Source organism: Ambystoma mexicanum, chromosome 12 (genome assembly GCF_040938575.1).
Source record: "Ambystoma mexicanum isolate Mex_15411 chromosome 12, UKY_AmexF1_1, whole genome shotgun sequence".
Lineage (NCBI taxonomy): Eukaryota > Metazoa > Chordata > Amphibia > Caudata > Ambystomatidae > Ambystoma > Ambystoma mexicanum.
This window is the reverse complement of record NC_090936.1, coordinates 865,808,887-865,824,726: the sequence shown is the minus strand read 5'-3', so window position 1 is coordinate 865,824,726 and position 15,840 is coordinate 865,808,887. Positions and strand designations below refer to the sequence as shown.

The following is a 15,840-nucleotide window of genomic DNA, read 5'->3' as shown; positions in this document are numbered from 1 at the left end:
TGTTAAGTCACGCCCATGATGCGGTCACCGCCGGTCATAGGGGGTTTCACACAACACTTGAAATCTTAAGAGAGGTTGCATGCTGGCCACATACGGGGCAGGACCTCGACCTATACTTGAAGGGGTGTCTTGTGTGTGCACAATTTCAGTCAACATCCCTCACACACCGGGCGCCTCTCCAAAAGAGGGGGATGACACTGCCATGGTCAGATTTGCAAATCGACTTCGTAGGCCCTGTAATTCGCTCGTCTAGAGGAAACAAGTACATGTTGACCGTCACATGCTTGTTTACCAAGTGGGTGGAATGTCTCCCGGCCCCAAACTGCAAGGCAGAAACAGCAGCTGCCCTGATGATCAACCACATCTTTTCCCGTTTTGGTCTACCGCAAAGGATTGAGTCAGACAGAGGTAGCCAATTCACCAGTGAAGTAATGACAAAGATGTGGGAGATACGGGGGGTTAAAAGGAAGCCACACATTGCTTACAGGCCAGCTTCTTCTGGAGCAGTAGAGAGGTACAACCGAACCATTGTGAGCATCTTAAAAAAGTTTGTGGCAGATTCTGGGCCAAGTTGGGACATCCGATGACCTCTGGTCCTAATGGCCATCAGATCTACCCCTTCATCTGCAACTAAAATGTCACCATTTGAGTTGATGACCGGACGCAAGTTGGTGCTTCCCCAGCATTTGCTTGTCACGATGCCTGCCCCCGGAAAGCCAGACCAGGCCCAGCAACCCCGGAAGCAGGCATCATGCCACTTGAAACATGCCCAAAAACCCCAGTTAGGGGCTCTTTGGCTACAGTCCTGGCGCCTATGGTGCCAGGCTCATAAGAATAAAGTTAGTCCTGGCGCCATGGGTGCCAGGCTCATTACAGAAATCTTACCTGTTGCAGACCATGCTGCATACCTACCTGATGCAGACCATGCTGCACGAAGCCACAAGCCAAATGAGGCTTAAAGGGACTACTTTACCTCAGGTACTCCTTTCCTCTCGGGTGGGGCTGTGGAAGAATACTTACCTGGGACTTCTTCCAAGGCTATTTAAGCCACATCCGGATAGCCACACGTGCTTCGCGTTATTCTGCTTGCTGCAGCGTAACGCTCACCGTGTCTTCAGCAGCTCCAGTCTTCAGCCACGCCCGCTTCAGCCCTGGAAAACCTGGAACACCTGGAACAAGAAAAGGAGAAGGAGAAGAGGTCAGAACAAAACTCTTACCTGAATCCTTTATCCAGCACATCGTCGATCTGGAAGAGAGAAGCCTTCTCAGGTGCATTGCCATGCACCTCGCAGAGCCGCGCTGAACTCACCAACCGGGGCTGCATTCCTTTACTCCATCGCGAATCCAGCATCTCCAGGCCATTCTTCAACACCTGGGGGAGACAAGAACAGATAGGTGAGCAAGGGCAATACAAACCACCCCCAAAGACTTACCTGATTTACCACAGGGGGTACTCACCTCATCTCGGGTCGGCGTAGTCAATTCTGCATCATTGACGCACCCCGGCCCCTAAGGGGAAAAAACAAGGACAATACAAATCACCCCCAAAGACTTACCTGATTACCACAAGGGGGTACTCACCTCATCTCGGGTCGGAGCAGTCAATTCCGCATCACCGCCGCACCCCGGCCCCTAAGGGGAAAAAACAAGGACAATACAACCTAACCCCAAAGACTTACCTGATTTGCCACAGGGGGGTACTCATCTCATTTCGGGTCGGTGCAGTTAATTCTGCATCATCGCTGTACCCCGGCCCCTAAGGGGAGAACCACAAAAGACTTACCAGTATCTTACCAATTGCCACTTGGAACTCTTCTGGTAGTTTAAATCCGCCACCTGCAAGGAATCTGGCAGAGTGAAGATCAGACTTTTGAACTCTTACAAACAATTGGACTTAGAGTCAATACTGGAACTCACCAATTCCTCCACGCCAGTGAAGTAACTGGTCGTCTACGCGCCCCTGCGCTCGACGCAGGATGGAGAGCTCATCTTTCCAAATCTTCAGGTGAGATTAAGAGGGAACTTCAGGAGTGTTCTGTGGGCAGACAAGGGTAGTGGGAAGTCGGGTTAACGTTCAGATTACGGGAGGTTAATTCGCTTTCTCCATTGCAGAAAGATATTCGTACGAGTCCAACAAACGAAGCTAAGTGGGTCTGTCCAGTCTGTCATCTCGGCTCTACGTGTTACTCTGGTGGAAGCAACAGCGGGCCAGTCCAGATTGACGCCCCGTGGGAATCAGGTGAGCGTAACAGAACGCGAAGACTACCCACAAATACCCACCTGGGCGTCATGGAGACCTCGGAAACCGATCAGTTGGCCCAATTATTAGGGGAACTAAGGGCCGAAGTGCATTCCGCCCGCCAGGAAACCAATGCCCTCAGGAGGGAATTGATAGTGTCAAAAGAACAAACTGATGATTTGGCCAGACATCTATTACAAAGCCAGGCTGGACAAACACCTCTACCTGGACTCGGGGCCAGCCCAGCTCCGGTGCCACCGAGTAACCCGGTGCAGATAAACCTTCCTGGAGCCGTTCCCTTGGCTCCGCCTGAACGCTTTGCCGGAGACCATAAAAGGTTTGCTATATTCATGAATCAATGTCGCTTACACTTTTTATGTAGACCTGGAGCTTTCCCAAACGATCAAGCCAAGGTAGCTATCGTACTGTCATATCTCAGCGGCAGTGCAGCGGACTGGTCCATTCCGCTAGTAAATCAGGATGACCCGATTCTTCGAGATTTCCAAGGTTTTCGAACTAGCATGGAAAGACTGTTCGCCTGACATTCCCAAGAACAGGCTTTGGATAACGAACTTTTATCCTTACGGCAAGGTAATCAGGATCTTTTATCTTACATTGCAACTTTCAATAGATTAGTTGTGGAAACCGAATGGCCTGAAGCCAAGTGAAATACATTATTCCATCGAGGGCTTCGGGGAGAACTCAAGGATGTTTTAGCCCAAGTCGTGAACCCGCCTTTAGACTGCGCTGAATATATAGATTTTGTGGTCCAGTTAGATAACAGACTTCAAACCAGAAAGGTTGATCGAACCAAGTTTGAAAACAAGGTCTTGGTTAAAACCTACCTACCCTCGAAGGGGGTAGATGCCTCAGAACCCATGCAAATCGGGGGGGTTAGAGGACCCTTAACCCAGAAAGAAAGGGAAAGAAGATGGCAACAGCAATTATGTTTATATTGCGGAGCTACTGGTCATTTCCTTCGGAACTGCCCTGTAAAACCACCAAAGAAAACTATATGAGCAGCAGACGAAAACCACTTGAAACCTGATTTGGGAAACGATCAAGCCCGGCAAGCGTAAAGGTCAGCTTGCCGAGCTTAAAGAAGGACACTCTGACCTCGCATTTCACCATACCCATGGTCCTTATAAATCCAGAGCAGCCATCACGCATGCACGCGGTAAAGGCGTACGTAGATAGTGGAGCCATAGGAAACTATTTGGACAACGGATTGGCTTCCAGGATGAATCTACCTCTCACCCGAAAGACCACTACCGATGTCGTCATCACTGTTGATGGAACTGAAATTGCCTCTGGGCCCGTAACTCATTCCACTGCAGAGATGACTTTGCTGGGTCAGGATGGACACCGAGAGTTTATGGTGTTTGATTTAATCAAGGCTCCACAGTTTCAACTGATACTGGGAATCCCTTGGTTGGAAAAACACAATCCCTGTATTGATTGGCGAGAGAAGAGACTAACCTTCCCAGAATGTGCTAACACCTGTTACCCAAAGAGAACTCTAAGTTCAGTACTGGCACCAATAATCCCAGCTGCCATACAATTACCTGCTGAATACCAAGACTTTCAGGATGTCTTTCAAAAGGAGCAGGCAAACACCTTACCACCGCACAGATCGTATGATTGTCAAATAGATCTCATACCAGGAGCACAACCACCTTACAGCAGAATCTATGCCCTCATGGAACCTGAAAATCTCCACTTGCACCAGTACCTAGACCAGTATCTTGCTAATGGCTTCATCCGCCCGTCCAAGTCCCCTGCATCTTCCGCTTTGTTCTTCGTGCCAAAAAAGGAAGGCGACCTTAGAACATGCATTGACTACCGCGCGCTGAATCAGATAACTATCAAGAATCGGTACCCATTGCCTTTATCCCTGAACTACTAGACCAGGTAAAGAACGCTTGTATATACACAAAACTAGACCTTCGAGGGGCATATCATTTGGTACGCGTCAAAGAGGGTGACGAATGGAAGACTGCTTTTCGCACCAAGTACGGATTATTTGAGTACCAGGTGATGCCTTTCGGACTGTGTAACGCACCAGCAGCCTTCCAGTTCTTCATGAACGATGTCTTCCGAGAACTCATCGATGTTTGTGTAGTCGTTTACATCGACGATATCTTAGTATACTCCCTATCAGAATCCGATCATGTAAAGCACGTCCGAGCAGTCCTAGAAAAGTTACGCCAGTATAAGTTATACGCTAAACTGGAAAAGTGCATCTTTTCACACTACGGAAGTAGAGTTTCTTGGATTTATTCTGACCCCGAAAGGAATCCGGATGGATACACGGAAGGTGGACGCAATTCTTAATTGTCCTTCGCCAAGCTCAGTCAAAGGAGTTCAAAGCATGCTCGGCTTTGCCAATTTCTATCGCAGGTTTATCCCGGACTTCTCACACATTGTACATCCCATTACAACACTATTGCGAAAGAATAAACGCTTTACATGGACAGAAGAAGCCGAGAATGCCTTCCAAGAGTTAAAAAAGAAATTCACGTCCGCTCCTGTATTACGACACCCGCGCCCAGAGCTTCCCTACATAGTGGAAACAGATGCATCCAGTTCAGCTATGGGAGCTGTGCTCTCCCAAAAGGATCCCGAAACTAACCAGCTGCACCCAGTGGCGTTTTGGTCAAGAAAGTTTTCGGCTCCCGAATTAAATTATGCTATAACCGACAAGGAACTGTTGGCCATCAAGTCCGCCTTCAAGGCTTGGCGGCACTATCTGCTGGGCGCCAGGCATACCATTACGGACATCACTGATCACCGCAACTTACAATACCTAAAGGTAGCCAAGGCCCAATCTTCACGCCAACTCCGTTGGGCATTGTTCTTCGCCGAGTTTGATTTTGTAGTAACCTATCGACCAGGTTGTAAAAATGGAAAAGCTGACGCCCTATCCCGAATAGGAATGGGAGAAACAGAAAGAGCTCTAGAACCTGTACCCATAATTCCTGAACAGAGAATCCTTGGTCTGACATCCATACACTCTCTGGAGGACATTCAAGAAAAGGTCCATCAACTCTTTGATTCCGATGCCTTACAGGGCTGGGCAAGGAAAGGCCCAGAGTATTCTGTCACCAACAATCTACCTTATTACCAAGGCCGGCTATTTTTGCCACTTGAGGAACTACAGAAACTTGTAATTTCTCATTACCATGACACCTGGCGAAAAGATGTCAAGTTGTTTGTCATGTCTTGTGGCATTTGCGCTCAAAATAAAGGGGAAAAGAAAAAACCCGCTGGATTATTACAACCGTTAGACATACCACCTACACCTTGGCATACCTTGTCATTAGACTTTATCACGGATTTACCCCCGTGCAAAGGTTATAACACCATTCTAGTTATTGTAGATCTTTTTTCTAAAATGGCCCATTTCATTCCTTTACAAGTAATACCTTCAGCTTCAACCCTGGCCAAGGAGTTCCTTGAAAATGTTGTCCGTCTACATGGCTTTCCTTCCGTGTTAATTTCAGATCGGGGAAGTCAATTTATTTCACATTTTTGGAGGAAGTGCTGCCAGCTGGCACAAATTGATGTTAGGCTTCCAACCAGCCACCATCCCCAGACCGACGGTCAAACTGAGAGAACCAACCAGACTCTTGAGCAATACCTACGTTGTATGCTACATCAATCTGAGGAGGATTGGAAAGACATTCTTTGGATCGCCGAGTATGCATACAATAATTCTGTACACTCAGGAACTAAACAAAACCCTTTTTTTACCATATATGGTCACCATCCTCGAACCTCAGACTTAGATTCTCCCCAGCATTTAGAGATGCCTGCGGTGGACCATCTCCACACTGTTATCACACAAGCCTTTAAAGAGGCGACTGCACATTTACAAAAGGCTAAGGATAAATACAAGAAGGATGCTGATCAACACAGGAGTGAAGCACCACAATACCAAGTAGGGGACCAACTATGGTTAGCCACCAAGTACTTACCACTCAAGGGAACACGGACTTTTAACCCCAGGTACTTGGGACCTTATTCTATTAAGGCTATTATTAACCCAGTGGCCGTCAAGTTGGACCTGCCTGGTCATATGCGTGTTTATTCTGTTTTTTCACGTGTCTCTTTTGAAGCTTGTGCAACCAGGAACTAGACTAACCACCCCACCTGAACCTATCCTCATAGACGGGAACCCGAATTCGAAGTCAAGAATATTTTGGACTCTAAAAGGGTGAGATCAAAACTTTTCTATCTCATTGATTGGAAAGGTTATGGTCCACAAGAAAGATCTTGGGAGCCTAGTGACCATGTGCATGCACCTCAATTAGTGAAAAGGTTCCACCAAGAATTTCCAGACAAACCAAGGCCGAGAGGGAGAACAGCTTTAGGAGGGGCCTTGAGGGGGCTGTCACAATGCCTGCCCCCGGAAAGCCAGACCAGGCCTAGCAACACCGGAAGCAGGCATCATGCCACTTGAAACATGCCCAAAAACCCCAGTTAGGGGCTCTTTGGCTACAGTCCTGGCGCCTATGGCGCCAGACTCATAAGAATAGAGTTAGTACTTGCGCCATGGGTGCCAGGCTCATTACAGAAATCTTACCTGTTGCAGACCATGCTGCACAAAGCCACAAGCCAAATGAGGCTTAAAGGGACTACTTTACCTCAGGGACTCCTTTCCTCTCGGGTGGGGCTGTGGAAGAATACTTACCTGGGACTTCTTCGAAGGCTATTTAAGCCACACCCGGACAGCCGCACGTGCTTCGCGTTATTCTGCTTGCTGCAGCGTAACGCTCACTGTGTCTTCAGCAGCTCCAGTCTTCAGCCACGCCCGCTTCAGCCCTGGAACACCTGGAACAGGAAAAGGAGAAGGAGAAGAGGTCAGAACAAAACTCTTACCTGAATCCTTGATCCAGCACATCGTCGATCTGGAAGAGAGAAGCCTTCTCAGGTGCATTGCCACGCACCTCACAGAGCCGCGTTGAACTCACCAACCAGGGCTGCATTCCTTTACTCCATCGCGAATCCAGCATCTCCAGGCCATTCTTCAACACATGGGGGAGACAAGAACAGATAGGTGAGCAAGGGCAATAGAAACCACCCCCAAAGACTTACCTGATTTACCACAGGGGGGTACTCACCTCATCTCGGGTCGGCGTAGTCAATTCTGAATCATTGCCGCACCCCGGCCCCTAAGGGGAAAAAACAAGGACAATACAAATCACCCCCAAAGACTTACCTGATTACCACAAGGGGGTACTCACCTCATCTCGGGTCGGAGCAGTCAATTCCGCATCACCGCCGCACCCCGGCCCCTAAGGGGAAAAAACAAGGACAATACAACCTAACCCCAAAGACTTACCTGATTTGCCACAGGGGGGTACTCACCTCATTTCGGGTCGGCGCAGTTAATTCTGCATCATCGCTGTACCCCGGCCCCTAAGGGGAGAACCACAAAAGACTTACCAGGATCTTACCAATTGCCACTTGGAACTCTTCTAGCAGTTTAAATCCGCCACCTGCAAGGAATCTGGCAGAGTGAAGATCAGACTTTTGGACTCTTACAAACAATTGGACTTAGAGTCAATACTGGAACTCACCAATTCCTCCACGCCAGTGAAGTAACTGGTCGTCTACGCGCCCCTGCGCTCGACGCAGGATGGAGAGCTCATCTTTCCAAATCTTCAGGCGAGATTAAGAGGGAACTTCAGGAGTGTTCTGTGGGCAGACAAGGGGAGTGGGAAGGCAGGTTAACGCTCAGATTACAGGAGGTTAATTCGCTTTCTCTATTGCAGAAAGATATTCGTACAAGTCCAACAAACGAAGCTAAGTGGGTCTGTCCAGTCTGTCATCTCGGCTCTACGTGTTACTCTGGTGGAAGCAACAGCGGGCCAGTCCAGATCGACGCCCCGGTGGGAATCAGGTGAGCGTAACATTGCTCTACAGGACCCAATAGCAGACACTGATAAATGCCTCCACAACTCATGAGTATGTGGAGAATTTAAGGAAACACCTTCAGCATGCTTTTGCCTATTCAGCGGAATCTAGAAAGATCAGCTGATAGCGTGAAAACCCACTACGACCTGAAGACCACCAGGAAGGAATATACTGTGGGAGACTGGGTCTATCTATACAATTTCCAAAGGAACCAGGCCAAACAGCGAAAATGTTTGCCTACATGGAAGGGACCGTTTGAAATTATAGACAAAATCTCCCCTGTAGTTTACAAGATCTGCATCCCCAAAGGCAGTTCGGCAGAGGGGGAAGACAAGTGGGTACATATAAATCAGCTAAAGTGTTGCCATCCCAGGCACACACTGCAGCAACTGGAGGAGTCCTCAGCAATACCAGAGGGGACCGCTCCAGATTAATTCAGTTCCCATCCTAAATTATCCCATGTAGATAGTCTCTAAAATATTATGACTCTTGTAAAAATATTTCCTGTTATATCTTGTTTTAAAATAAGACTGAAAAATGTATCCTGATGTATGAAATGTATATGCCGCCCCACCATCAATAGTGGTGGAGAAATGTCTACGAATAGGTATTGCCGCTTTTGCTTTATCATCCTAGGAGAGATGAAACCACGAAGACTGACCAAGGAGAATGACCCGGAGACCGGGAGCAAAGATCCGAGGGGCCGGGGTACCGCCCAATATTCCCATCAGGACAGGCGAGGAAAACCGATCGATCCAACCGGATGGAGGAAAAGATGCTGAACTGTGCCATCTACGGAACTGGAAGAATATGAGGCGAACATCCCAGATCTTGCGAGTTCCATCAGTGAAAGTCAGAATGGCCATCGTAAGAGGGGGGGCTTGTGGGATGTTTTTACCCATGCAGCCAAGCCCCACCATAAAACTGTGCACTACTGGCATTGAAAACATCATGATGGCCAGAACTCCCCAGAGAGTGCACAGGGAAAACAGGAAGAATAGGCTGCCACCCATTTTTGTCTATGTTGTGAGCACAGGAGGGCACTGCCTAAAACCACCATTGGGCTACACACACAGTAGCCTGAAACCATTGGGAATGGCAATGCTGATTGCCAAAAGCAACCCAGAACTGTGGGGAATTCATTTTCTTAATGTCAAAAATGGATGCAATACTGGTGCTCACCACTATCAGAAAGCCGGCGTTTTAAAACCACCAGACTTTTGTGTAAAACTGAACAAATGAACCCAAACCAGGCCAAGGAAAGACTTGCTAAGAGGTGGATACAATGTAAAACTATATTCTGAAATGACTTGAAGGAAGTAATTATTTAATGTATATATAAAAAAATAGCTGGGAATGTCAGCAGCTTAAGTGAATTTGGGGGTAAAGCCACTAAAATCGAAATGTTTAGAATAAATGAGTGACCTACTTTTGAGTGTCACATAGGTTGCAATTGTTTAAATGTCATAGTTTTGAACTTAGAATCAGCATTCTAGCTGCATGTACAAAAATTGTAAGTTGGATTTGAATGTAGAAAACTGGGAACTAAAGGGGCATTAGCTGAAGCCTGGCTGAAGAGAGTGAATTCTGCCCGGCAACTACCCCCGACAGGAGTTGAACTGGCTCAACAACTCTTCCCAGGCCTGGCTGCATCCTGCTGCCCCCACCAAAAGCAGGGGACACCTCTCTGATTGAATTAAGGGAGTGGTACCTGCAGACTGCAGGAAGTTGAACAACGCCCTCTCCTGGACTCAGGCAAATGTTATATTGGGGGGGGTCGTAAAATGGCTTACTCTTGGCAGAAACTGGGAGGGGCAGTGCCTGTGAGGGCAAGCTGAGCTTGGGGGAAGTGGATAAACCAGAAATTCCACCATGTGCTTTGGAAAACCACACCCCTTTGGGGACAGAGCATGATTTCAAAAAAGATACATAATTCACAGTGCAGACTTGTCAAAATTATTGTGCACATTTTAAGGTGTGTTAGGACACTGTGGTATGTTTTTGGGGATAGTAGTGGAAAAAAAGGTTGTTACTCCGAATGTATGTATGTTAAAGATCTGACACTTTATCATCTGAAACCCATATCCCTGGTGCACATTTGTGTAAAATCTGGAAAGGGTTAGAGGTCGTTATCTGGATGAAAAGGGGAGAATTCTGTCATAAGTGGACACGACATCGTACAAAGACAGGGATCGGATGGTTTGGTGCTACAGAAAATATGTTAACTGGACCTATAATATTAGAAAAATGGTACATAGATAAATATGTATTTGGGTCACAAATAGATTTGTCTGCAATTTGACAAGGGGAGGTTCCTCTGACCATGAAACCTACAGCATCACTCTGACACTCCAATTCTTTCCCCCAATCAAGGGAGAGAGGAAAGCTTGGCCAATGATAAGTGAGAGGGGCAGGCTTACCTAGGCCCAGCACACACCCATTTTCAAAACACATAAAAAGAGCCACTGGAACCCAGGTAGGGAGATTCACTTTCCACTTTCTTGCGGGACGCTTTGCCGGGAGACTTCAGACTTCACATCCAGAGATCCAGACTTCAAATCCATCAATCTCCAGAGAGCAGAAATTAACTCCAGAATTTGTAGCAGAGAGGCCTGAATCCACAAGCTGAATCCTCTTCAGCAGGCCTCAAAACCAATCAAACTATTCAACAGCCGGGCAAGCTGTTTGAATTCTTTGCCAAGAACTTTTGCAAGAACCTGTAGCAGTATCCAGAAAGCAGTGCTGTATCCGGAACCAGAGAGAACCAGAGACCAGATCGCTGTGAAGCACTGCTAGCGGAAGTCCAGCCAATCCTGACCCGATCGGTGACAAAGTCGCATTCCTGTCCAAAATCTAGTGTGAGTACCCAGCTGGCACGGTGCCAAAACCAATCTCTTATTTTAAAATAATCTAATCCAAACTATTTTAGCCTATTAGAACTGCCTCCTAGAATCATGTCATTCTGTCATCTTTAAAACTGAAAACTGTCATCTGTCATTCTGAGCTTTAAAATTTCAAAATCGAAAAACGACCTTTACTAAATCGGCCGTATCTCAATAACCGTTTGTGCTAGGAGCGAGTTTTAACTGTCATCTTAAAGCTAAGATTCTAAGCCTTCCAACAAGCCTAGAACTGACTTCCTACTCCGTGCCTCCGTAATTGCGCTCGACGCACGCGACTAAATTTGCCGCGATTTGACATTTTGCTTAATTTCAGCCACGTGTAAAAATATTTGTCCTTGCTTTCCTTGCTGAAATTCGTGTGCAACCTGACAATCATTCATAGAGCATTGCTAAAGTGATCCTGAATTAATTTAAGCATCTCTCACTCACCCTGAACCTCCTATAGGGAATTAAAAGCCTTTTTAACATATTTTTCACTTAATTGCAACCACATCAAAGTATCTTGCCTGTGTTTAAAACTCCTACCTGTTTTCATCTAAGCTTGCTAGGGGGGAACTGAATTATATTTGATTGCATTTCTGAGAACTGTGTGCTTTCCTCCCATCTCTTTACCTTGCATAAAGGGGGGGGGGTGAATTGTCAAAGAAAAGTGATTGCATTGTTTTGTTTGAAATCATATCAAGTTTATTTTCTGTACTGCATTTTCATTCATCATTGCATTGTCCTTAAAGCCATAAAAGCATTCTCAGCTACTTTATCCTCTCTATATCACTTCTAAGCCATCAAAAAGAGTGTACCACTGTAACATTATCCATTGTTGATCACTATCATCTTCACAAGTGTGCTATCAAATATTAATTTACTATAAAAGTGTGATAGATATATATTATTTAATTTTCAAATAAATCTTTTAATTTGCAAAACAAACCTACTTCTTGGCTCAGTGGGGTCAGGGGGATTCTAAGAGAAGGGCGTTATATAAGGGTAGTCATCCAGAGTAAACGAACTGGACATAAAAATATATCAATAAGGGTTTCCCTCAGCATCCCAGACTAGGCATTGACTTAGCTGTAGTGTTGAATCGAAGTCGCTTACATAGAGAAAGTCAGCACTATCCAAAGGGAAACTCTTTTGACACCTAAACCAGCCAAAGAAAATGAGAAGCTGGTATACGTCACAACACATTCAACCCAGAGCAAAAGGATTAAAAGAATTATTCAGAAACACTGGTCAATGTTGCAAATGGACCCCAAACTACAACAACTTTTCCCAAATGCCCCGACCTTTGCATACAGGAACCATAAGTCTCTGCGCAACAGCTTGATCAGAGCAGACATAACAACCACAGGAACAGGAATCTCCACACATAAAGGGACCATACCGTGCCTGAATTGTCAGCATTGTGTCAATGTTATAAAAGGCAATACCATTAGACACCCACATACAGGGAAAGCCATCTCCCTTAAACACTCCTGTACATGCGACTCATCCAATGTCATCTATTGTCTCAAATGCCCATGTGGCCTATTTTACGTGGGAATGACTACCAGGAAGGAAAAAACACGCTGGGTGGAGCATAAATCTAATATTAGGTTGAAGAGACAAAAGTCGCCTGTCAGAATGCATTTTTCAGAAGCTAGACACTCAGTAGCACAACTTAAATGTGTTATACTTGAACAGGTTAAACTGAGTCCCAGAGGCGGGGATATAGTGAGGAACCTACAACAGAGGGAGATTGTGTGGATTGACCTACTCGACTGTCTCAGCCCTAGAGGCATGAACGTTGACTTTGATTTGATGTGTTATGTTTAAAAATTGTTGACTTCGATTTGATGTGGTATGTTCTTGAAAAAATCTATATTAGGTTACGCATTGGGACAACAGAGACTCAGAATGTGAATGTTGTTCGACATCCCGTGCTATTGGGAACTCAACAACGGCAAATCCATACATAAAATTAAGAATGTAAATAGGTTGGTACTTACATCTTGTACTGTTAAAGTGTAACCGGAACTAAAGTGGCAGAGGAGGATGGAGCAACAAGGCCTTTGAGTCTTAGGACAAAATGGGGGTGGATTTCTATTCCATTTGGCATACAATGAGGAAACAGGTTCTGCTTCATGGAGTTTGTGACCCTGGGGACCTGGGGACCCAAGCAGACTTGGTCTGCATCATCCCCACTCTCCCAGGCGACAACCCATGAACAGTTACCCTAATCAGAACTTGTAATCTATTATGTATAACTAAACAATTCAAGCAACTAAGTTTATTGGCAGAACTTGTTATGGACAATGGATGTAGTGCTAGGACCCTGCTTTACATATGAAGACTCTTGGTAATACATGAGCCCACTGGGGATATGGAATCTATGACATATGACATGATATGACATGAGCCCACTGGGGATATGAAACCTAACGCGACACAATTTATTTAAGCCTCTCTACATTTGGAGGGGCCGTTATTTACTAGAAGTTTACTATACACTTTTCTATCTTCAGGAATATATTGTTCCGCTGTCCTTTATGGACGATCTATAGCATCAAATGGTCTACTGACCCCTTACAAACAGCCCATGCAGACAATAGTGCTACTGACACTATGAACGCATGTGCGTAGAAATGCATTAATATGTAGATTATTGGATTACCTTCACTTGTTTGTTCAGGGTGAGACCACCCATATGCGCTGCAGAGTCCTGGGACCCTGTATTAGCAACCAATACATACTTTTGACATTAAGACAGCTTAATGCCAGACACACGATGTATGCATGCACAGAGTAGCGCTGTTCCCATTCCAAAATGGGACCGAGCCGTTTCCTCTGCGCATGCGCGAGACAAGATGAGAATAGGACATTAACATCCAGGTTAGAGTGAGAAGCACTTGCGCCTGACGTCGGAAGCTGAACATGACTCCCGAGAGAGGTAAGAGCAATCATCTCGCCATATTACATGGCTCATGAGTATCTGCAGCCTGTGAGGCTGCTTTTTACCTGTGATATATACTTTTATGGGAAACGACGTCAAGGTCCAATTCAGGTGAAGGGTGTGAGCACTATTTGCTCAATTTACGATTTCATCTTCCTGCATTTACCCACAGGACACTGTTGTATACGAGGGTCCATGTCACATGACTAACTCCACTAAATATTGAACCTTACTCGCTACAAGGGTGATCAATCCATCACATTTATGTGAGCCCCCTAGGAACTTTGGGACACTAAATAAATAGAGCCATGCATGTGTAGATCCATACACGGCGGGTGTACGCACTGAAGTCTCTTTGAGAGTTTTTCTAAAGTGGAAACTACTTTATGGATCATTCTGCTTCTATTCTAGAGTTTTGTTTCTGAATCCACTCGTTTGAGGTACAAATCACCACACACTAGTGCAAATGTGCCCTGCCACAAGTCGGCACAAGAGTGTGACCAAGACTGAAGTAATAGATCCCATCAGTGAAATTAAGAGGTTGGTGTCATTTTTGAGTTTCTTTTTATGGGAAAAATATAGTCTAGTTAGAAAATAGCAATAATCACAAATCCTTTTTTTGTTATATTCTCCATTAGGAATTTAAGGTGTGGATACACCCAGGTTATGGAACCATTAGCATTCGTTTCCCTGAAGATGGACTTTGATACAGTCCGAAACATGTTAACATAACAGTGAATAATTGATGCTATTTGGGATTGGTGACTTTCAACCTAAAGACTTTCTTTCGCTTGACAACTAAAAGCGGACATTGTGAATATAGGTCGAGGGGACCTTTATGCTTGTGCCTACAAAAAAGCATTGGATGATAAAGCTTTGTGGAGAATATTGCTTTACATTGTTGATTCACGGAAAAATGTGATGTATGTCTTGTGATGTCATTTTTGGTTAAATTTTTGGTTTAAGCATTACGAATTATGTGAAGTTGTTTTGACAAGAACACAAACTCGGTGTTTGAATTAAAAGCACAGAGTGTATTTATTTTATATGAAAATAAGTTTGTTACATGAAATTGTTTTCTAGTTACACTGGATAAAAACGGCTTTGAACTACTTCATAAATAATCCCTTTTCTCTCCTTTTTGAAAAGTGTTAAAAGTGAATATTAATTGGTATTGAATTAAGCAAACTACCTTGTCTGGGTGAAGCCATTGACCCCCCCCCCCCCCGGACCTACTGTACCCACTCCTCGAAGAGAGATCAAACATAAATACTTAACACAAATAGACTGCAGGGGTAAGAGCTCAATCTAGACTCTATGATTCTCTCAACCTGCTAAACTGACAGATCTGGGACTTTGGAGTGCATTGGGGGTGGACGTGCAGCAATACACATCTCTTGTTCCACAGTATTCCAATCACTTTAGCCATAATTACCCACACGATCAGGATCTACGTTACTCGATTGCATGCATAACCTTATGGCCTATTCTTGCACCCACTCATTGGGACTCTGCCCAATCATGACAATTGCCTTTTGGACTTTTGTCTAGTATGTCCACCGCAAGTATATCACACCAAAGGAACAGTGTATCATGAAATGATGGCAACTCACAGTGACACTGAGGGACCGAACACTATTGGGCGCACACGCTGTGGAGTCTTGTAAACCCGGAACACAATGGGTTTTCTTCTACAATTTGAGGCACCCACGGCTAGGCACAAACCGTGAATACTTGGGCTGCTTTTGGCTATGAGAGAGACATCTACATTATGTTTTTTCTCCCAACCTTTGCAGCCTGCAAATAACTCTCCCCTGGACTGGAAACTGAATACAGGAAATCACCCTTCT

At 45.4% G+C, this 15,840-nt stretch overlaps 1 long non-coding RNA gene across 1 annotated transcript; it reads left to right on the top strand.

Annotated features, from left to right (window-relative positions):
• Positions 1-13,917: 13,917 nt before the first annotated feature.
• On the top strand, positions 13,918-15,167 carry LOC138514078 (uncharacterized). The gene is made up of 3 exons (XR_011281871.1): positions 13,918-13,987; positions 14,402-14,530; positions 14,629-15,167. It is a non-coding gene; the product is annotated as an uncharacterized lncRNA (long non-coding RNA).
• The last annotated feature ends 673 nt before the right edge of the window (positions 15,168-15,840 follow it).